This window comes from Panthera onca, chromosome A1 (genome assembly GCF_046562875.1).
Source record: "Panthera onca isolate mPanOnc1 chromosome A1, mPanOnc1 haplotype 2, whole genome shotgun sequence".
NCBI lineage: Eukaryota > Metazoa > Chordata > Mammalia > Carnivora > Felidae > Panthera > Panthera onca.
Window position 1 is genome coordinate 150,075,335 of NC_138339.1, and position 23,532 is coordinate 150,098,866.

The following is a 23,532-nucleotide window of genomic DNA, read 5'->3' on the forward strand; positions in this document are numbered from 1 at the left end:
ATTTTATTTTTATTTTATTTTATTTTTCCCCAAGTTTTTATTTAAATTCCAGTTAGTTAACATACAGTGTAATATTAGTTTCAGGTATAGAATTTAGTGATTCATCACTTACATACAACACCCGAAGCTGATCATTTAAAAACCCTCAGATAACTAGCTGTATAAGAGAACTGTTTATATCTACCAAAGCACATCTAAGAATCATGTACAGCTAATGTCATATTTAATCATGAATAAACAGGTGTTTTATTTTTTATTTTTAAAGCTTATTTAAATATAGTAAATAAACAATGTTACATTAGTTTCAGGTGCGTAACATAGTGACTCAACAACTGTATATGTCATTATGCTGTGCTCACTACAAGTAGTTACCATCTGTGACCATGCAACACTATTAAAATACAATTGACTGTATTCCTTTTGCTGTAACTTTTATTCTCATGACATTGTGTGACCGGGAGCTTATTTCTCCCACTTCCCCTTCACCCATTTTGCTACGCCCCAACTATCTCTGTCTTGGCAACCATCACTTTTTCTCTGTATTTATATGTGTAATTCTACTTTTTGTTTATTCATTTGTTTTGCTTTTTAGATTCCACATATAAGTGAAATTATATAGTGACTTATTTCATTTAGCATAATACCCTCTGGGTCCATCCATGTTGTCACAAATGGCAAAATTTCATCCTTTATTATGACTGAGTAGTATTCCATTGTATATCATGTGAAATGAAGATCTATATTACATTTCCCTTCCCTATATCACATTTCCCTTCCCTATATTACATGTCCTTCCCTAAGGACATTAATGTCCTTAAATGATGGACATTTGGGCTGTTTCTGTTAAAAGGATTGCCCACCACAATCAAGTGGGACTTATTCCACAGATGCAAGGATGACACACAGTCACAAATCAATCAATTTGGTAGAGCACACTAAAAAAAAACAATGATAAAATCATATGCTCATTTAAATAGATGCAGGAAAATCATTTGACAAAATTCAAAATAAGTTTATAATAAATACTCTAAACAAAATAGGTTTGGAGAGGAAATACCTCAACATAATAAAAGCCATATACAAAATACCCACAGTGAAAATCATCCTCAATGGGGAAAAACTGAGAACTTTCCCCTAAAGTAAGGAAGAAGACAAGGATGTCCACTCTCACTACTTTTATTCAACATAGTACTGAAGTCCTAGCCACAGCGAAAGGCACCCATATTAGAAAAGAAGTCAAACTGTCACTATTTGCAGATGGGATACTATAAAACCATTAAAAATAACAAGTGCATGTATTTTATGCTACAGTTTATGACCAAGAGAAGAATGTCCAATTACACCACTTCTATCCAAAATTATACTGAATAGAATACCATGTAACATGAAGAAACAAATGGCTTCCAGATTGGAAACCTATGCAGATGACATTATCTTTTACATACTATTTGCAAGGTTAATCAGGAAAAACCCACTAAAACTAACAAGTTAGTTGTACAAATTGGAGTATAGAAGAGTAACATACAAAATTAGTAGAATTATTATACACTAAGAATAAAAAATCTCAAAATTGTATATTTTATTTAAATTGTAGTTAGTTAACATACACTGCAATATTGGTTTCAAGAGTAGAATTTAGTGATTCATCACTTACATACAACACTCAGTGCTCATCACAAGTGCCCTCCTTAATACCCATCACCCATCTAGCCCATCTCCCACCCACTTCTCTCCATCAACCCTCATTTTTTTCTCCATCACTAAGAGTCTCTTGTGGTCTGTATCACTCTCTCTTATTTTTCTCCTTCCCATATATTCACCTGTTTTGTTTCTTAAATGCCACATGAGTGAAATCAGATAGTATTTGTCTGTGAGTGGCTTATTTCACTTAGCATAATACATTCTAGCCCTATCCACATCATTGCAAATGGCAAGATTTCCTTCTTTTGGTGGCCGAATAATATTCCATTTTATATGTATGCCACATCTTCTTTATTCATTCATCAGTCGATGGACATTTAGGCTCTCTCCATTGTTTGCCTTTGTTGATAATGCTGTTACAAATATCAGGGTGCATGTACCCCTTTGAATCTGTATTTTTGTATCCTTAGGGTAAATACCTAATAGTGCAATTGCTAGGTCATAGGGTAGTTCTATTTTGAATTTTTTGAGGAACCACCATACTGTTCCTCAGAGTGGCTACACCAGTTTGCATTCCCACCCCAGTGTTAGAGGGCTCCCCTTTTTCTGCATCCTCACCAACACCTGTTATTTCTTGCGCTGTTAGTTTTAGCCATTCTGACAGGTGTTAGTCAGTATCTCATCATTGTATTGATTTGTATTTCCCTGATGATGAATGATGTCAAGCATCTTTTCATGTGTCTGTTAGCCATCTAGATGTCTTCTTTGGAAAAATGTCTATTCATGACTTCTGCCTATATCTTAACTGAATTATTTGTGTTTTGGGTGTTGAGTTTAATCAGTTTTTTATACATATTGGATACTAACCCTTTATCAGATATGTCACTTGCAATTATCTTCTCCTATTCTGTAGGTTGTCTTTTAGTTTTGTTGATTGTATCATTTGCTGTGCCGCAGCTTTTTATTTTGATGAAGTACCAATAGTTCGTGTTTGCTTTTGTTTCCTTTGCCTTCAGCGAGATATCTAGTAAGAACCTGCTATCACTGAGGTCAAAGAGGTTGCTACCTGTGTTCTCCTCTAGGATTTTGATGGCTTTCATCCATTTTGAATTTAGTTTTGTGTGTGGTGTAATAAATTGGCCCAGTTTCATTCTTCTGTGTGTAACTGTCCAGTTTTCCCAATACCATTTGTTGAAGAGACTGGCATTTTTCCAATGGATATTCCTTCCTGCTTTGTCACAGATGAGTTGACCATATAGTTCTAGGTCAATTTCTGGGTGCTCTATTCTGTTCCATTGATCTATGTGTCTGTTTTTGGGCCATTACCATACTGTCTTGATAACTACACCTTTGTAATATAGCTTGAAATTTGGAATTGTGATGCCTCCAGTTTCATTTTTCTTTTTCAGGATTGCTTTGGCTATTCGGGGTCGTTATGGTTCCAAAAAAAATTTAGGATTGTTTGTTCTAGCTCTGTGAGAAATTCTGGTGGTATTTTGATAAAGATTGCATTAAAGCTATAGGCTGTTTTGGGTAGTATAGACATTTAACAGATTTATTTAACATTTACCTATCTGTCTATCTGTTTATCTCTCTATCATCTATCTATCATCTATTTATCTATCATCTATCTATCTATCTATCATCTATCTATCACATGTCTATCTGTGTTTGTTTTGCCAATACATGAACATGGAATACTTTTTTATTTCTTTGCATCCTCTTAGATTTCTTTCATTAAGTTATAGTTTTCAGCATACAGATCTTTTACTGTTTTAGTTAGGTTTATTTCTAGGTATCTTATTGTGTTTGGTGCAATTGTAGATGGGATCAATTCCATGATTTCTTTTTCTCCTGCTTCATTATTGGTGTATAGAAATGCAACACATTTCTGCATGTTGATTTTATATCCTGCGACATTACTGAATTCATGTATTAGTTCTAGCAATGTTTTGGTGGAATCTTTTGGGTTTTATACACAGAATATCATGCCATTAGCAAGTAGTCAGGGTTGACTTCTTCCTCGTTGATTTGGATGACTTTTATTTCTTTATGTTATCTGACTGCTGAGGCTAGACTTCCAGTACTATGTTAAATATGAATGGTGAGAATGGACACACTTGTCATGTTCCCGACCATAGTGGAAAGGCTCTCAGTTTTTCCCCATGGAGGATGACATTAGCTATGGGTCTTTCATATATGGCCTTTATGATGCTGAGGTATGTTCCATCGATCCCTACTTTGTTGAGAGTTTTTATCAAGAATGAATGCTGTATTTTGCCAAATGCTCTTTCTGCATCTATTGAAAGGACCACTTATGGTTCTTATCCTTTCTTTTATTAACGTGGTATATCACTTTGATTGGTTTGCAAATATTGAACCAGCACTGCAGCCCAGGAATGAATACCACTTGATCATGATGAATAATTCTTATAATGTACTGTTGAATTCGATTTGCTAGTATCTTCTTGAGAATTTTTGCATCCATGTTCATCAGGGATACTGGCCTGTAATTCTCCTATTTAGCTAGGTTTTTGGTTTTGGAACCAAGGTAATGCTGGCTTTGTAGAGTGAGTTTGGAAGTTTTCCTTCCATTTCTATTTTTTGGAACATTTTGAGAAGAATAGGCATTAACTCTTCTTTAAATATCTGGTAAAATTCCCCTGGGAAGCCATCAGGCCCAGGAATCTGGTTTGTTGGGAGATCTTTGACAACTGATTCAATTTTTTTGCTGGTTATGGGTTTTTTTCAAATTTTCTGTTTCTTCCTGTTTCAGCTTTAGTAGTGTGTGAATTTCTAGGAATTTGTGCATTTTTGCCAGATTTCCCAGTTTATTGGCATATAATTTTTCATAGTATTCTCTTATAATTGTTTGATTTCTGTAGTGTTGGCTGTGATCTCTCCTCTTTCATTTGTGATTTTATCTATTTGGGTCCTTTCTCTTTTCTTTTTGATAAGTCTGGCTAGGGGTTTTTCAGTTTTGTTTATTCTTTTGAGGAACCAGATCTTGGTTTTATTGATCTGTTGTACTGTTTGTTTTTATTTCTATATCATTTTTTTCTTCTCTCATCTTTATTATTTGCCTTCTTATGCTGGCTTTAGGCTTTATTTGCTGTTCCTTTTCTAGATCCTTTAGGTGTAAGGTTATACTGTGTATTTGGGACCTTTCTTGCTTCTTGAGACAGGCTTGAATTGCAATATACTTTTCTCTCAGGACTGCCTATGCTGCATCCTAAAGGGTTTAGACTGTTGTGTTTTTATTTTCATTGGTTTGCATGTATTTTCAAATTTCTTCTTTAATTTCCTGGTTAACCCACTCATTCTTTAGTAAGATGTTCTTTTACCTCCATGTATTTGAGTGTTGTCCAAATTTTCCTTGTGGTTGACTTCAGCATTTATTGAACTGTGATCCTCCAAAGTAGAGCCTCTCCATCCTGCTGATGAAAGGCCTTTGTCTGGTACCTGCAGCATATTTTATCTTTGGGGAGGCAATAAACTCTTCCAAAAGTACTTCTGGAAGGGGACTGTTGTCTCTCAGAGCACCCCAGAGGTGTCTACACCATGCTATGCACTCCAAGATCAGTTCCCTCCTCCCCAGGAGCATACTCCATGGCCTTGCTCCAGAGAAAGTTGAGCACTTCTAAAACTTCAGAGTTTGAGCTCCAAAAGCTGTGCATGGTCCATAAACATTTCTGCAGCCATGGGTCCCAACTCTCAGCACCACCTCTGTCAGTGCCATCTACTTTCGTGCCCCCGCTCACTTTACCTTGGGTTCCACCAACCACTTAATAATCAGATCGGGGGGCAGGCTTAAAAGCAACAAAAATGATAATCTCATGATTTTTAAAACTCTATAACTGTTCCTTTTGTCTCTAATATTAATGTGCCACCCCTTTCTTCCTTCCTTCTCTCTTTCAAAGTATTGCTAAAAAGTTTATTTTATTGGGGGCACCTGGGAGGCTCAGGCAGGTAAATATCTGAGTTCAGCTCTGGTCATGATCTCACTGTTCGTGGGTTCGAGCCCCACACCAGGCTCTGTACTGACAGCTCAGAACCTGGAGCCTGCTTCAGATTCTGTGTCTCCCTCTCTGTCTGTCCCTCCCTTACTTGGCTCTGTCTCTCTCTGTCTCACAAAAATAAATAAACATTTTAAAAATTTTATTTTATCGGCTTTTTTAAAGAAAAATCTATTGTTTTATTGAAATTATTTCCTATTTCTTTGATAGCTGTTTTTATCTTTCTTGAGATAGGCCTGGATTGCAATGTATTTTCCTCTCAGGACTGCCTTCGCTACATCCCAAAGCGTTTGGATTGTTGTATTTTCATTTTCGTTTGTTTCCATATATGTTTTAATTTCTTCTCTAATTGCCTGGTTGACCCACTCATTCGTTAGTAGGGTGTTCTTTAACCTCCATGCTTTTGGAGGTTTTCCAGACTTTTTCCTGTGGTTGATTTCAAGCTTCATAGCATTGTGGTCTGAAAGTATGCATGGTATAATTTCAATTCTTGTAAACTTATGAAGGGCTGTTTTGTGACCCAGTATATGATCTATCTTGGAGAATGTTCCATGTGCACTCGAGAAGAAAGTATATTCTGTTGCTTTGGGATGCAGAGTTCTAAATATATCTGTCAAGTCCATCTGATCCAATGTATCATTCAGGGCCCTTGTTTCTTTATTGACTGTGTGTCTAGATGATCTATCCATTTCTGTAAGTGGGGTGTTAAAGTCCCCTGCAATGACCACATTCTTATCAATAAGGTTGCTTATGTTTATGAGTAATTGTTTTATATATCTGGGGGCTCCGGTATTTGGTGCATAGACATTTATAATTGTTAGCTCTTCCTGATGGATAGACCCTGTAATTATTATATAATGCCCTTCTTCATCTCTTGTTACAGCTTTTAATTTAAAGTCTAGTTTGTCTGATATAAGTATGGCTACTCCAGCTTTCTTTTGGCTTCCAGTAGCATGATAAATAGTTCTCCATCCCCTCACTCTCAATCTAAAGGTGTCCTCAGATCTAAAATGAGTCTCTTGTAGACAGCAAATAGATGGGTCTTGTTTTTTTATCCATTCTGATACCCTATGTCTTTTGGTTGGCGCGTTTAAGCCATTTACATTCAGTGTTATTATAGAAAGATACGGGTTTAGAGTCATTGTGATGCCTGTATGCTTTATGCTTGTAGTGATGTCTCTGGTACTTTGTCTCACAGGATCCCCCTTAGTATCTCTTATAGGGCTGGTTTCGTGGTGACAAATTCCTTCAGTTTTTGTTTGTTTGGGAAGACCTTTATCTCTCCTTCTATTCTAAATGACAGACTTGCTGGATACAGGATTCTCGGCTGCATATTTTTTCTGTTTAGCACACTGAAGATATCGTGCCAATCCTTTCTGGCCTGCCAAGTTTCAAAAGAGAGATCAGTCACAAGTCTTATAGGTCTCCCTTTATATGTGAGGGCACGTTTATCCCTTGCTGCTTTCAGAATTTTCTCTTTATCCTTGTATTTTGCCAGTTTCACTATGATATGTCGTGCAGAAGATCGATTCAAGTTACGTCTGAAGGGAGTTCTCTGTGCCTCTTGGATTTCAATGCCTTTTTCCTTCCCCAGTTCAGGGAAGTTCTCAGCTATAATTTCTTCAAGTACTCCTTCAGCACCTTTCCCTCTCTCTTCCTCCTCTGGGATACCAATTATGCGTATATTATTTCTTTTTAGTGTATCACTTAGTTCTCTAATTTTCCCCTCATACTCCTGGATTTTTTTATCTCTCTTTCTTTCAGCTTCCTCTTTCTCCATAACTTCATCTTCTAGTTCACCTATTCTCTCCTCTGCCTCTTCAATCCGAGCCGTCGTGGTTTCCATTTTGTTTTGCATTTCGTTTAAAGCGTTTTTCAGCTCCTCGTGATTGTTCCTTAGTCCCTTGATCTCTGTGGCAAGAGATTCTCTGCTGTCCTGTATACTGTTTTCAAGCCCAGCGATTAATTTTATGACTATTATTCTAAATTCACTTTCTGTTATATTATTTAAATCCTTTTTGATCAGTTCATTAGCTGTTGTTATTTCCTGGAGATTCTTCTGAGGGGGATTCTTCCTTTTGGTCATTTTGGATAGTCCCTGGAGTGGTGAGGACCTGCAGGGCACTTCCCCTGTGCTGTGGTGTATAACTGGAGTTGGTGGGCGGGGCCGCAGTCCGACCTGATGTCTGCCCCCAGCCCACCGCTGGGGCCACAGTCAGACTGGTGTGTGCCTTCTCTTCCCCTCTCCTAGGGGCGGGATTCACTGTGGGGTGGCGTGGCCTGTCTGGGCTACTTGCACACTGCCAGGCTTGTGTTGCTGGGGATCTGGCGTATTAGCTGGGGTGGGTAGGCAAGGTGCACGGGGGCAGGAGGGGCAGGCTTAGCTCGCTTCTCCTTAGGTGATCCACTTCAAGAGGGGCCCTGTGGCAGTGGGAGGGAGTCAGATCCACTGCCGGAGGTTTGGCTCCGCAGAAGCACAGAGTTGGGTGTTAGCGCTGAGTGAGCAAGTTCCCTGGCAGGGACTGGTTCTCTTTGGGATTTTGGCTGGGGGATGGGCGGGGGAGATGGCGCGGCGAGCGCCTTTGTTCCCCGCCAAGCTGAGCTCTGCCGTCCGGGGGCTCAGCAGCTCTCCCTACCTTTGTCCTCCAGCCTTCCCGCTTTCCGAGCAGAGCTGTTAACTTATGACCTCCCAGACGCTAAGTCGCGCTTGCTGTCGGAACACAGTCCCTCCGGCCCCTCCGCTTTTGCCAGCCCGACTTGGGGGCTCTGCTTGGCCGGCGAGCCACCCCTCCGCCCCGGCTCCCTCCCGCCAGTCCGTGGAACGCGCACCGCCTCGCCGCCCTTCCTACCCTCTTCCGTGGGCCTCTCGTCTGCGCTTGGCTCTGGAGACTCCGTTCTGCTAATCCTCTGGTGGTTTTCTGGGTTCTTTAGGCAGGTGTAGGTGGAATCTAAGTGATCAGCAGGACGCGCGGTGAGCCCAGCGTCCTCCTCCGCCGCCATCTTCCGGAACTCCCCGATAGCTGTTTTTATCTTTAAGATTTTTTTCTTTCATACTTTTGGGGGAAGACATTTTATTATCCTTGTTCTGACATTTTGATTAATATGCCTGTGACCTCATTTATTTTGTATTTCTCCTGCTTTCTAAAAATGAAATGTAAGTCTAGTCATTATTCTCTATGTATCCTGTAGACCATATCCCACATATAGTTTATTCATTGCTGTTTATTATCAGTAGTCTGTAATTGTAGTTTTGTTTTCCTCTTTAATGGAAGAATTATTTGGAAGAATACTTTTTGATTGCCCACCCCTTTGTTTATAAACTTTCTCTGTGATCTTGTTTTAGATATTACTCTAAATAAGTTACAATATACTTTTTGTTTAATGTTTATTTATTTTTGAAAGAGAAAGAGAGACAGAGCATGAGCAGGGAAGGGGCAGAGAGAGAGAGAGGGAGGCAAAGAATCTGAAGCAGGCTCCAGCTCTGAGCTGTCAGCACAGAGCCTGATGTGGGGCTCAAACTCATTGACCATGAGATCATGACCTGAGCCGAAATCAGATGCTTAACCGACTGAGCCACCCAGGCACCCCTTGTTTGTTTAAATTCAAGTTAGTTAACATACACTGTAGTGTATTTTGAACAGTGTCTGGCATATAATTGGTGTCTGCTATTTCCATCATTATAATGATCTATTATAGAACATAAGATTTTTTTTCTGCCACAAGATAAAGTCGTCATATTTTAATAGAACTTAATTTGTCACATTTACTGTGGTTACCGATTTTCTTTGACTTATTCTCCCCTATCTTACATCCCTATGAAACACGCTTTCTTCTTGTCTATTTTCTTTCCTGACTAGATGGGTCATGGAGTTTTTCTTCCTTCGTGCCCCCTCTAGTGGTTTGAAAGCTCTATAACCTATTTTTATCTATAATTACCCTTAACAATTTATACATCTATACATATTTTTTCTCAATGTCTAGAAGTGCTGGTCACTTCTGAATGAGAAAAAAATATTGAGCTTGCCTTTATTTAGCTTCCCCTCCTTTCTGCTTTTTCTCCTCCAAACTCCCAGGTTTGGTTGAAATCATCCAAAAGTTTTATTTCAGATGATTTTACAATTTTCCTTCCATTGTAGAAACTTGTTTCTAGAAATTACACTAAAAATTACAGGTGCATTAGCAGCAGTTATAGTAATAATCACCATTTTGGTAAATTTTGTTCATCTCTGTTTCTTGTGTTACATGTCTCATCTATCTTTTTTTTTTTAAGTTTATTTATTTGTTTTTTTTCCAATATATGAAGTTTATTGTCAAATAGGTTTCCATACAACACCCCGTGCTCATCCCAAAACATGCCCTCCTCAATACCCATCACCCACTCTCCCCTCCCTCCCACCCCCCATCAACCCTCAGTTTGTTCTCAGTTTTTAAGAGTCTCTTATGCTTTGGCTGTCTTCCACACTAACCTCTTTTTTTTTTCCTTCCCCTCCCCCATGGGTTTCTGTTAAGTTTCTCAGGATCCACATAAGAGTGAAAACATATGGTATCTGTCTTTCTCTGTATGGCTTATTTCACTTAGCATCACACTCTCCAGTTCCATCCATGTTGCTACAAAGGGCCATATTTCATTCTTTCTCATTGCCACATAGTACTCCGTTGTGTATATAAACCACAATTTCTTGATCCATTCATCAGTTGATGGACATTTAGGCTCTTTCCATAATTTGGCTATTGTTGAGAGTGCTACTATATACATTGGGGTACAAGTGCCCCTATGCATCAGTACTCCTGTATCCCTTGGGTAAATTCCTAGCAGTGCTACTGCTGGGTCATAGGGTAGGTCTATTTTTAATTTTCTGAGGAACCTCCACACTGTTTTTTTCTGTTTGGTGCAGAGTGGCTGCACCAATTTGCATTCCCACCAACAGTGCAAGAGGGTTCCCGTTTCTACACATCCTCGCCAGCATCTATAGTCTCCTGATTTGTTCATTTTGGCCACTCTGACTGGCGTGAGGTGATATCTGAGTGTGGTTTTGATTTGTATTTCCCTGATGAGGAGCGACATTGAGCATCTTTTCATGTGCCTGTTGGCCATCCGGATGTCTTCTTTAGAGAAGTGTCTATTCATGTTTTCTGCCCATTTCTTCACTGGGTTATTTGTTTTTCAGGTGCGGAGTTTGGTGAGCTCTTTATAGATTTTGGATACTAGCCCTTTGTCTGATATGTCATTTGCAAACATCTTTTCCCATTCCGTTGGTTGCCTTTTAGTTTCGTTGGTTGTTTCCTTTGCTGTGCAGAGCTTTTTATCTTCATAAGGTCCCAGTAATTCATTTTTGCTTTTAATTCCCTTGCCTTTGGGGACGTGTCAAGTAAGAAATTGCTACGGCTGAGGTCAGAGAGGTTTTTTCCTGCTTTATCCTCTAGGGTTTTGATGGTTTCCTGTCTCACATTCAGGTCTTTTATTCATTTTGAGTTTATTTTTGTGAATGGTGTGAGAAAGTGGTCTAGTTTCAATCTTCTGCATGTTGCTGTCCAGTTCTCCCAGCACCATTTGTTAAAGAGACTGTCCTTTTTTCCATTGGATATTCTTTCCTGCTTTGTCAAAGATTAGTTGGCCATACTTTTGTGGGTCTAGTTCTGGGGTTTCTATTCTATTCCATTGGTCTATGTGTCTGTTTTTGTAACAATAGCATGCTGTCTTGATGATTACAGCTTTGTAGTAGAGGCTAAAGTCTGGGATTGTGATGCCTCCTGTTTTGGTCTTCTTCAAAATTACTTTGGCTATTCGGGGCCTTTTGTGGTTCCATATGAATTTTAGGATTGCTTGTTCTAGCTTCGAGAAGAATGCTGGTGCAATTTTGATTGGGATTGCATTGAATGTGTAGATAGCTTTGGGTAGTATTGACATTTTGACAATATTTATTCTTCCAATCCATGAGCACGGAATGTTTTTCCATTTCTTCATATCCTCTTCAATTTCCTTCATAAGCTTTCCATAGTTTTCAGCATACGGATCTTTTACATCTTTGGTTAGATTTATTCCTAGGTATTTTATGCTTCTTGGTGCAATTGTGAATGGGATCAGTTTCTTTATTTGTCTTTCTGTTGCTTCATTGTTAGTGCATAAGAATGCAACTGATTTCTGTACATTGATTTTGTATCCTGCAACTTTGCTAAATTCATGTATCAGTTCTAGCAGACTTCTGGTGGAGTCTATCAGATTTTCCTATTTATTTGTTTTGAGACAGAGACAGAACAAGTTGTGGAGGTGGAGGGTGGGCAGAGAGAGGAGGGAGAGAGAATCCTTCATCACTGCCAGTGCAGAGCCCAACATGGGGCCCAAACTTACAAAACCTTGAGATCATGACCTGAGCTGAAACCGAGAGTTGGGTTCTTAACCGACTGAGCCACCTAGGTGCCCTAACATCTGTATTTTCTTGGGTTTATTTTGTTTGAAAATCCCTCACACATTTTATTTCAATAAATTTCTTTTGGAAATATATTTCTCTGATTCTCTTCATTTCTGAAGATTTCCTTTGACTTTCTTAACTCAAAGGTGATTGTCTAAAAATGTAGATGTGACCATGGGAGGAAATAGGATCATAACAGAGTCAAGTGGGAAGAGGAGTGGGAAGGTACAGGGTGGGATAAATGAGATGATCCTGATCCTTCAGAGCAGTCAATGGACAGGGTGTGGTGATATAAACACATCGTTTAGACATGTGAGAGGTAAAATGAAATGGAGTCACTTATATCAAGGGGTTTTAAAAGAGAGCCAGGGAGGCCATTAAGGAGCTGGGCTTTATGCACATTCTCATCAGATGAAACCAGAAACTTTAAACTGGGCTAACCTGAAAATATTCCAAGGTCTCTGTCCAAACACCTGCAACTTGCTACAGTAAGAGATTTTGTTTAGTGGCAGCCAATTATATTCAGTCAAAATTAGTTTTCTGCTGCCAACACCAACCAAAATTCTTTGGTAAAAACCCATACAAACACTTCATCTTTTGATACCCTTGACTTTTTTCGCTAGAGGGACACAATTTCTGTTGCTCCCCAAATCTATGCTCCTCAAATTGTAATTCTGAGACCTCAAATAAATGTTTTTGCTTTATTTCAGCCCTTCCTTTTTTTCTCATTCAACAGACATAAGGAAGTAACTACAGAACAACCTAAACCAAAAGCCACAAAGTTCTCCTTCTGGGCAAAAAGACTGGGAAGGGTAGTGAAGAGATGAAGGAGATAAAGAGGTTAGAGGACTGTTGCTTTTAATTACAATGCCTTTTGTCCAATTTCACTCTTTAAACATGACCCTGCATTACTCTCATTAGAATAAGTTAGTTTTTTCAATACAAATAAAATACAAAGGAGCTTCTTAGCTCCAACCAGATCTGGAATGTAAAGTCAGATTTTACATGTGAGTGACTTAGCTAGTGACCCCAGCTGCACAACTTTGAAGACTTTGTCTTCACTCTTGATTTACTGATTGGGAATCTATTGGTGAGTCTAACTCCTGATCCAGTGCTCTGAAATACATGTTTGTTGACATCAGTAAGGGCAGATTTTTTACTCTTAAGATTCTAAGTATATTCTACAAGCTAAATTAGAATTATAGGCAAACGGAGCCTGGGTTAGAGTCTCAGACTTCCCTGTTCATAAGACATAAAGTCTGTGTTAAAGGCAAGTTTCTTTGCTTGCAAGATACCATTAAGAACATAGCAGCTTTTCAGTCAACTGAAATCCCTCTTTCCCAAACCCTCACTAACTGTAATGCTTTATCAGTATGGCATTCATTCTGTTTACTTCCTTTCCTGTTGGGGTGGTTTTACTAGGGATAATTTGGTATTTCAATGGCTTCTTTGAGAAACTTAACATCTCCCTAAACCATCTCATCTAAGATGTATCCTCTCCGATCTCCTTCACACCTCCATCCTTTTACTACCTCCAACCTTCCCTGTGGCTCCCTGAGATCTTTTGATATGTCACTCTTCATACCCCTACCTCTTGCATCCTTCTGCTCACCCCTGTAAGATCTTCCTTTCCCATTCTAGCCCCTCAACTCCTTGTAGTCACTCAAACTCTGTGCTCCCCTGTAAGGGTTCCCTGTAAGGGACGCAGAGACTCCAAAAGCAACCACTTGAAGTTGAAAAGGGGAAAAAAAAAACTATTTGGAGGTAGACTGGCTATTTTACCCACTCATATGGGCTTTGGAGAAACCCAAATGTCCAGTGTCTCCTCAACCCCTCAGTCCAGATGTAATCTACAGCCTCTGTGACATTACATACCAGGGCAAAGACAATCTTAAAAGTCTCCTCCCACAAATATGGTGAAAAGTTTATCTTGTTGGAGAAGTGGATAAAGTACACCAAAGATGGCTGATTGGACTAAAACAAACTCTGGTCTCTAGCTTAGAGACCCCTCCTCCAGGTTCGTCTTCCTTTGCTGCATGCGCAAAAACCACCCCCCCCACACACACACAAATATGGAGGCTGATAACTATAAATTACCCTTCCTGCTCACATTCGGGGCTCAGATCTTTGGAGAAACAGTCTCCTCTGAGCCTCGGGTGTTAAATAAATCTCCAATCCACCAAGATCTCAGAGTGCCGCTTGGTTTTTCCACCAGTGTTCCAGCCTGGTTCCGTAACAAGCTCCCATATTGATCTGGTAACTATAACTTCTTCCATCTAGCAGAAACACAGTTCTTTCTTTCTTTCTTTCTTTCTTTCTTTACTTTTTAATTTACATCCAAGTTAGCATATAGTGCAATAATGATTTGGGGAGTGAGACTCCAGTGATTCATCCCCTACATATAACACCCAATGCTCATCCCAACAAGTGTCCTCCTTAATGCTCCTTGCCCATTTAGCTCACCCACAACCCCTCCAGCAACACTGTTCTCTATATTTAAGAGTCTTTTATGTTTTGTCTCCCTGCCCATTTTTTTTTATTATTTTTGCATCCCTTCCCTTCTGTTCATCTGTTTTGTATCTTAAATTCCAAATATGAGTGAAGTCATATGATATTTGTCTTTCTCTGAGGGACTAGTTAGCAGAAACATATTTCTGATAAAAATATAAAGGACAGAAGTGAGTACCAATGCTTATACACACTATTGAGTTTTGTATTCTGTGTTTACACCTTACTCATGGCTAAAATTTTAGAATGAAAGCCATAAAATTTCTATTTGTGCCTGCCTGTTTGTTTATGTATGTTCATTTGTATGTTATGTATATGTGAGATTTTCCCACCTCCAGATGGTATTACCAAATTAATTTATTAAATCCCTTAAAGAAACTATATTCTGATTGGCTTGGATAAAAATAAGTGCTTATATAATTACATGTTCCTGAAACTCCAAGAAATATAGAAATGTCTTTCAAATTCACTTGATTTGAGTAAATTTGATTTGATAACATTATGTTGATACTATAAGTTTCATAAAGAAACAGCCATGTCTTCTGTATGTATGTATTAGCATTAAATGTAATATATACATACATTTTTATTCTAGTTGAGTTTACAAATCATATTAACTAATATATTTGTTAGATGTATAAGATTCTAAAAATTTAAATTATATTTTAATCAAAAAAGTCATTCTGGAAAACTTTGTTTCAACAATAATTGTTTTACAATATATCCACTTAAAAGTAGTTTACAAAATATTTTTTATTATTGAAATATAATTGACATATAATATCATATTAGTTTCAGGTGCACAACATTAAGTTACAGAGAGGGAGGGAGGCAAACCATAAGAGACTCTTTTTCTTTTTTGAGGACATCTTTTTAAATTTTAATTCCAATATAGTTAACATACAATGTACCATTAATTTCAGGTGTACAATATAGTGTTTCAACAATTCTATATATTACCTGGTGCTCATTATAGCCAAGTGTACTCCTTAATCCCCATCACCTATTTAACCCGTCCCCTCACCCACCTTCCTTCATGCAAACTTCAGTTTGTTCTCTATAGGTAAGAGTCTGTTTTATGATTTGCCTTTCTCTTTCTGCAACCCCCCCCCCATGTTCATCTGCTTTATTTCTTAAATTCCACACATGAGTGGAATCATATGGTATTTGTCTTTCTCTGACTGACTTACTCTGCCTAGCATTAGCTAAGCTCCATCCATGTCATTGCAAATAGAAAGATTTAATTTGATTTTTATGCTGACTAATTTTCCATTGTGTGTGTGTGTGTGTGTGTGTGTGTGTGTAACTTTTTTATTTATAAGTCAATGGAAATTTGTGCTCTTTCCATAAATTGGCTCTTGTTGATAATGCTGCTATAAACATCAGGGTGCATGTGCCCCTTTGAATCAGTATTTTTGTATCCATTGGGTAAATACCTACTAGTGCAATTGCTGAATAATAGCATAGTTCTACTTTAAAATTTTTTTTTAATTTACCTCCAAATTAGCATATAGTGCAACAATGATTTCAGGAGTAGATTCCTTAATGCCCCTTACCAATTTAGCCCATCCCCCCTCCCACAACCCCTCCAGTAACCCTCAGTTTGTTCTCCATATTTATGAGTCTCTTCTGTTTTGTCCCTCTCCCTGTTTTTATATTTTGTTTCCCTTCCCTTATGTTCATCTGTTTTGTCTCTTAAAGTCCTCATATGAGTGAAGTCATATGATATTTGTCTTTGTCTGACTAATTTCACTCAGCATAATACCCTCCAGTTCCATCCACATAGTTGCAAATTGCAAGATTTCATTCTTTTTGATTGCCGAGTAATACTCCATTATATATATATATATATATATATATATATATATATATATATATACCACATCTTCTTTATCTGTTCATCCATTGATGGACATTTGGGCTCTTTCCATACTTTGGCTATTGTTGATAGTGCTGCTATTAACATTGGGGTGCATGTGTCCTTTCGAAACAGCACACCTGTATCCCTTGGATAAATACCTAGTAGTGCAATTGCTGGGTTGTAGGGTATTTCTATCTTTAGCTTTTTGAGGAGCCTCCATACTGTTTTCCAGAGTAGCTGCACCAGCTTGCATTCACATAAGAGAATCTTAAACACTGGGAACAAACTAAGGGTACATGGGGGTGGGGGAGAGGAGAAAGTAGGTGATGGGCAGGAAGGAGGGCACTTGTTGGGATGAGCATTGGGTGTTGTATAGAAAGCAATTTGACAATAAATTATATTAAAAAAATAAAACAAACAAACAAATAAATAAATAATTTTTAAAAATCAATCCAAAAAAATCAGTCAGGTGCACAACATAGTGACTGGACAATACTGTATACTGCATTTAGCATAATAACTTCTAGATCTATCCATGTTGTCACAAATGGCGAGATTGAATTCTTTTTTATGGCTGAGTAGTATTCCTGTGCGTGTGTATGTGTGTGTGTTTGTGTGTGACATCTTCTTTATCCATTCATCTATGTATGGACATTTAGGTTGCTTCCATATCTTAGCTATTGTAAATAATGCTGTGATGAACATAGGGGTGCATATATCTTTCTGAATTAGTGTTTTCATTTTCTTTGGGCAAATACCCAGGAGTAGACTTACTAGAGCATATGTAGCTCTATTTTTAATTTTGGGGGGGACTTCCATACTGTTTTCCACAGTGGCTGCACAAATTTACATTCCCACCAATAATGCATGAGGGATCCCCTTTCTCCACATCCTCACCAACCCTTGTTATTTCTTCTCTTTTTGATACTAGCCATTCTGACTGGTGTAAGGTAATATTTCTTTGTGATTATGATTTGCATTTCCCTGAGGATGAGTGATGCTGAGCATCTTTTAATGTGTACTTCTTCTTTGAAAAAATGTCTGTTCAGGTCTCTTCCCATTTTTTAATCAGGTTATTTGATTTTTTTTTTTTTTTTTTGGTGTGAAGTTGTACAAGTTCTTTATGTATTTTGGGTATTACCCCCCATCAGATATATGATTTGCAAATATATTCTCCCACTAACTAGGTTACTTTTTTGTTTTGCTGATGGTTTCCTTCACTGTGAAAAAGCTTTTTATTTTGGTGTGGTCCCAATAGTCTGTTTTTGCTTTGTTTCCCTTGCCTGAAAAGACATATCTAGAAAACTATTGCCAAGGTTGATGTCCAAGAAATTACTGCCTATGTTTTTTTAGGAGTTTTGTCATTTCAGTTCTCATATTTAGGTCTTTAATCCATTTTTGAGCTTATTTTTGTGTATCATGTAAGAAAGTGACCCAGTTTAAAAAAAGAAAGAAAGTGGCCTGGTTATATCCTTTTTGTATGCTGCTGTCCAGTTTTCCCAACACCATTTATTGAAAAGACTGTCTTTTCTCTGTTGTACATTCTTGTCTCCTTTATTGTAGAACAATTGGCCATATAGACATGGGTTTACTTTTAGGATCTCAATTCTGTTTTATTGATCTATGAGTCTATTTTATACCAGTGCCATAATGTTTTGATTCCTATAGCTTTGTAGTATATCTTGAAATCTGAGATTGTGATAACCTCTCATTTTGTTCTTCTTTCTCAAGCTTTCTTTGTTTCTTTTTTTTTTTTTTTGTAACGTTTATTTATTTTTGAGACAGAGAGAGACAGCATGAACGGGGGAGGTTCAGAGAGAGGGAGACACAGAATCCGAAACAGGCTCCAGGCTCTGAGCTGTCAGCACAAAGCCCAACGCGGGGCTCGAACTCACGGACCGCGAGATCATGACCTGAGCCGAAGTCGGCCGCTTAACCGACTGAGCCACCCAGGCACCCCTCTCAAGCTTTCTTAGGCTATGTTTCAATGAACATGTAGGCAATGAAATTTAAAATACAACACCACTTACAACTGCTCAACAAGAGAGAAATACTGTGAAATAAATCTCTCAAAACAGGTACAGACCTTATCTTCTATATAAGATTTGTTTTGGCATTCTTGAAATATCAATATTACAGTAATGGAGAACATTTTAATGGTTGCCAGTTGCGAGGGGCGTGAGGGTCGGCAGGGAGGTATGTGTAGCTTAAGAAGGGCAACAGGAGGAATCCTTGTGATGATAGAACTATTCTGTGCTTTCCCTATATCAGTGTTAATAACCCAGTTGTGATATTGTACTTGGATTGAGTACAATCACTCTAAAATGTGATTGAGGCCTTTCTCATTTAACACACCCTCTGAAGCTCCTGCACTTAAGAAAGGCCTTCTCCTTCATCATTACCAGATTGGAATGTCCTGAACTATGCAGCCTCCCTCAGCTGATGTGACACAGTCCAAGTTTTGCAAGATGTTACCATTGGGTTAAACAGATAAAGTGTATATGAGATATTGCTGTATTATGTTTTACAACTACATATGAATCCACAATTGTCTCAAAATAAAAATATTTTTAATACAAATTTTAAAAAATACATATGCATGTAAACACCATGTCTCCACCTTTTTATTCCACTATCATGTTGAGGGTCTTGAGAATGCCTCGGGATACAGCAACAAGCTGTTTCAGAAACTAATATCACTGCACTTCACAGAAATGGAATAGGAGTCTTGACCTTGGCTGCAAATTTATTCTCACACTTTCTACAGGATGTTTTGATGGATTGCATTTGGGGTAAGAGAGAAAGAGAGGAGTTCATGTTTGTAGCCTGAGCAACTGGTTCAACAGTAGTGCTGTTTACTGAAGCCTTGGGGGAAGCAAATAGACAAACATCTGATGTGATGTCAGGTGTTGATACGTGCTAAAGAGAAACTAAAGCAGAGTCCTAGTCTGGATTGTGGCACAGTGGGATTGAGGAGGTGGTTTTAGATAAGAAACCCATCAAGGTAAAGAGATATTAATGAGTGCCCCATGCAAAAGAGGTTTCCATGGGGGAAAAATTGGAAAAGAGTTAAATAAAATTATAATTACTGCAGGATTCTCAGAGCCATGACTAGTCTAATGACACAGTGAATCTGAGAGGGGGTACAGAACCTGTAAAGGCCATGCTCCTGTGGTTGTATGTCCCTTCTGGGAATAGGAAGACCAGTGTAGATTGAAGAATGTGGTTGTTGGGAGGTAGGAAAACTGAAGGGACTCCATTTTTAGAAAGGCTGTCTCTTTGCTGTTTCTATGTGAGGTTCTATTTACTCGTGTTCTATATTTTACCTTGCATCTGAATAAACCAAAGAAACTATGTTCCTACTCCAAGGGGAAAGCAAGAAAACTAACATTCTTTGAGTTTCATCCTAGCCCCCAAGCACCTAACATCTAAGAACTGGATCCCAAATATGTTCCGGGACATTAGCTTTCAGCAAACCTCAGCTGACAACGCCATCAGCACCCCCTACCTTCGCTGATTTATAAAGTAACACCTGTTGTTCACCTGTCTCTTTGCCCTTGATTGGAACCTACCCTAGATTCCTGAAGGAACACGTACCCTGGACTCCTTTCCAATATAAACCCCAAGTGACAGAGACACTTATTCTCCTTTCCTTTCTGAGTCTTCCAGACACTCCGCCAGCTATACTCTATCGCTTATGCTGTTCAATAAACTCTGCTTTCACTTCTTCCTGGCTCAAGTTTGATTTCTATCCTAAGCGAAAACAAGGACCCTCTTTGCTAGTCCTGTGTGACCCACTCTGTGTCCTCAGACCAGTCCTGCCTGCATCAGTTATTCTAAGGTCTCTGCACGAGAGACATGGGACTCTGCTCTGAGAACCCCTGTGGCACCTCAAGCCATTCATCACCTCTTGGTGTTTTCCCTCCTGCATAGATGTGGCACCATCTGCCAGCTGAAACCCTGAGAGTGATAAAGGAAATTTTCAAATTTTAATGTTTGTGGGCCCTGCTCCTGGGCTCCCAGGGAAGCTATACTTTTAACAAGATCAGAATGACTTCACCAAACTTCAAAGCATGGGCTCTATTTCTGCCCTGAGCACACATTGTCCATCTGCTTCATTAGCCAATAACCTAAAAGAAACATTTCAAACTAAAGATAAGAGTAAAAATCTTTGTAAGTTCTGTTCCATACCTCAGAAGCTTACAACTTGCATATACTAAAAGCATAAAATAAAGTTTGTAATTTTCTAAAATGTCCTTCATCATGATGATTTGTAATTCTTGATGTAACAAAAACATACATAACCCTGTATTAAATACTACTTCTCTGGAGCACTTTCTTCTTTGTTAAGGTCGTGGATCCTCTACAGGAGTGCTGATGCATGGGGGCACATGTACCCCAATGTTTATAGCAGTGCTTTCAACAATAGCCAAATTTTGGAAAGAGCCTAAATGTCCATCAACTGATGAATGGATAAAGTAGATGTGGTTTATATATTTAATGGAATACTACTTGGCAATGAGAAAGAATGAAATCATGTCATTTGCAGCAACTGGAAGAAAGAATCATGCCATTTGCAGTGGATGAAACTGGAAGAGATTATGTTATGTGAAATAAGTCAGTCAGAGAAGGACAGATATCATATGTTTTCACTCATATGTGGATCTTGAGAAACTGAATAGAAGACCATGGGAGAAGGGAAGGGGGAAAAAATGGTTACAGAAAAGGAGGGAGGCAAACCACAAGAGACTCTTAAATACAAAGAACAAACTAAGGGTGGATGGGAAGGGGGGAGAGGAAAAATGGGTGATGGGCATTGCAGAGGGCACTTGTTGGGATGAGCACTGGGTGTTGTATGTAAGCCAATTTGACAATAAATTATATTCATAAAAAAAGATTATGTATCTTCGGCAGCTGGCATCACTTGGGCTGGAATAAAACTCTCTTTCTTTCTCTCTTTTTTCTGTAGAAATTGTAAAAGCTTTGTTCATTTTGCATCAGCAAGAGTACCCCTTGCTGTGAACTTGAAAAGGGCTGTGAAAGCAGAGGCCCAGAGGCCTACCCTGGAGGATGAAGCTGCAGGGTCCATCTGTGAACCCACCAAATACTTTCATTTCATTTCTTTCTCCTCTTTCCAAAATGTGATTGAGGCCTTTCTCATTTAACACACCCTCTGAAGCTCCTGCACTTAAGAAAGGCCTTCTCCTTCATCATTACCAGATTGGAATGACCTGAACTATGCAGCCTCCTTCAGCTGATGTGACACAGCCCAAGTGTGTGTTCCTTCCCTAACCACACCTTCCCTCAGCTTCTGTTTAACTTTCACTTTGGAAATGTTAGAACATATGCAAAGTAAAGTATAATGAACCCCAATGTATCTATCCATCACTAGCTTCAAAAAATTACCAACTCCTGGGCATCTCCTGTCATCTAAATTCCCATCTATTTTCCCTCAACCCTCCATGTAATTTGAAGCAAATTTCAGACATTATTTTACTTATAAATACTTTAGTGCATATCTCTAAAAGATGATACTGTTGCAGGATTCTTTACCTCAAAACCCGGGGTTCATTGTCTCTCCACTCTCAACAATGAAGAGATGGACACAGAATAAAATGAGCAGCAGGCAAAAGTTTATTAGAGTATAAGATGGGATCAGAAAGAAAGAATAGTATGAAAGCTCTCTTTACAGAGAGGGGACATTTGAAAGTGAATGTCGGAAACTATAGGCAAGGGTCCTTGTTTTTAAGGTTCTCGCTGCCCCCCCCCCCCACCAATCCCTTCCTCCTCATTCTTCTGAAGTCTACTTTTATTGGCTCGATAGCTCTAGGTGCTGGGTTGTCCATTCCTGATTGGCTCCATTCCATTTTGTGAGGAGTCACACTAGTCATACTGTCCCTCATGTAACATAAGTTTTATGGTTTACTTATTTCAGTTAAATATTTTGATTGTCAAATTTTTGAGGGGAACCTGAAGAGGAGTAGGTGGTGTCTGTTACATTCTTAAGAGGACCTTAACGCCTGAGGGAGTTTGCTCGAGGTCAGATGTTCCCAGAAGAAATGTTTTAAAGTATGTTTTTTTCCCCACCAGGGACCTTCAAGTCTTAGCCTCTCCCTTTCTCCTATCTTTTTCTATCATAATACTCTTTTAGGTTTCATCTTTTAGAGATATAATGTGATAGTAATCATAACTGTTATCATCTCTTGAAAAATTAATAATACCTACTTTTTTTAAGTTTACTTATTTATTTTGAGAGAGAGAGCAAGTGGGTGAGGGGTAGAGAGAGAAGAGAGAGAACCAGCTGCAGGTCTCCAACCCACAAAATGTGAGATCATGACCTGAGCCAAAAACCAAGAGTCAGTCGCTTAACCTATTTAGCCACCCAGTTGTCCCTATAATACCTACTTTGTATCATCAAATATCCAGTTATTAGGAACCCATGGGGGAGGGGAAGGAAGAAAGAAAAAAAAAAGAGGTTAGAGTGGGAGAGAGCCAAAGCATAAGAGACTCTTAATAACTGAGAACAAACTGAGGGCTGATGGGGGGTGGGAGGGAGGGGAGGGTGGGTGATGGGTATTGAGGAGGGCACTTGTTGGGATGAGCACTGGGTGTTGTATGGAAACCAATTTGACAACAAATTTCATATATTTAAAGAAAAGTCCAGGTGGCTAGGGAAGATGGCAGCGTAGGAAGATGCTGGGCTCACCATGTCCTGCTGGTCACTTAGATTCCACCTACACCTGCCTAAATAACCCAGAAAGCCGCCAAAAGATTAGCAGAACTGAGTATCCAGAGCCAAGTGCAGACAAGAGGCCCACGGAAGAGGGTAAGAAGGGCGGAGAGGAGGTGCGCGCTCCACAGGCTGGTGGGAGGGAACTGGGGCGGAGGGGCGGCCCGCCGGCCAAGCAGAGCCTCCGAGTCTGGCTGGCAAAAGTGGAGGGGCCGGACAAAGTGTGTTCCAACAGCAAGAGGGACATGACATCTGGAAGGTTATGAGCTAACAGCTCTGCTCAGAGAACGGGAGGGCTGGAGGACAACGGAAGGGAGAGTTGCTGAGCCCCGGGACGACAGAGCTCAGTTTGGCAGGGAAAAAAGG